The following is a 1,233-nucleotide window of genomic DNA, read 5'->3' as shown; positions in this document are numbered from 1 at the left end:
AAAAAAAAAAAAAAAAGGCTGAATATCTCATCAGTAGCTGGTTAATGATGAAATAAAATATAATGTGCATCAGGATAATCTATTTAAATGGAAGTGTCTGTTTTCTCCCATCAGTCCTATAAGAAACTCAGAAGAATAGAAAGGCAATTTCTGCATACCCAATAACTTCCTCATTCCACATTAGAGATAGCCATGGGTTTGAAGATCCAGATAAATTATTAAGGGGCTAATGCACATACTTAAGGCCTCAGAGTTCATTTTGAGGGCCCCCTTCAAGAAAAAGAATGCAAAATTATGAACTGAAAAAGAAGGATAAAAATAACATTTATTTAGAATGATAAGAGAAATCACAAGTTTTACAAGTTTTAAAAAATTTGAAAAATCACAATATCCTTAAAAAAAGATGTATAATTTAGTGCCTAACCAGTCTTTAAAGAGCTCTGGTGGTGGAGTAAGTTAGGTATTTGGCTGCTAACCAGGAGGGCAGAAATTCAAACCTACCAGCTGCTCCATGGGCAGAAAATGTACTTCCTTAAAGATTTAAAGCCTTGGAAACCTAATGGGGCTCTGTATGAGCTGGAATTGACTCAATGGTAGTGAGTTTGCCTTAGTTTAACCTATCTTTATAATACTTTTTCTCTCTTTTATTTTGCTAGTCACACCACTCTTTGATTATATATATAATCAAAATCAGCCCCACCCAGTGTTACAGGTGAGGAGAGACCACTCAGGGACGCCCAAAGCAGCAGGCCGGAAGAGCAGGAGAAAGGGAGTTAAAAGCCAGGAAGCCAGAGAGAAGAGCAATCAGCCAAAGGGATTAGGTGAGGAGAGGAAAATCAGGCATGCCCAAAGCAGCAGGACTGGAGAGCAGAAGAAAGGGGATAAAAGCCAAGAACCTGGACAGAGGAGCAGTCAGCCCCAGGGACAACACAGGGACGCACAAAACAGCAGGGCAGAAGAGCAAGAGAAAGGGGATTAAAAACCAGGAAGCGAGACAGAGGTACAGTCAGCCAACGGGACCCACTTGGGGGTGATACGAGAGGTCTCCAACAGCTAGACAAACTTGTCTGTCGGTTTGTCTTACTGTGGTGACATGTAGACGTGAGTTCTGAGGCTGAGCCTCTGGTGTTTAAAACCCAGCGAGATGCACCTGGGGCACAGGTAACAGCCCAGCTTATAGACTGAGACAGACTAGGAAGAAGGAAGAGGCCATCCACTGGTCAAAGAATTGGC

The sequence above is a fragment of the Orycteropus afer genome, unplaced genomic scaffold (genome assembly GCF_000298275.1).
Source record: "Orycteropus afer afer isolate SDZICR_OR568_19922 unplaced genomic scaffold, OryAfe1.0 scaffold00151, whole genome shotgun sequence".
Classification (NCBI taxonomy): Eukaryota; Metazoa; Chordata; class Mammalia; order Tubulidentata; family Orycteropodidae; genus Orycteropus; species Orycteropus afer.
The sequence above is the reverse complement of the archived record's forward strand: the minus strand, read 5'-3'. Positions refer to the sequence as shown.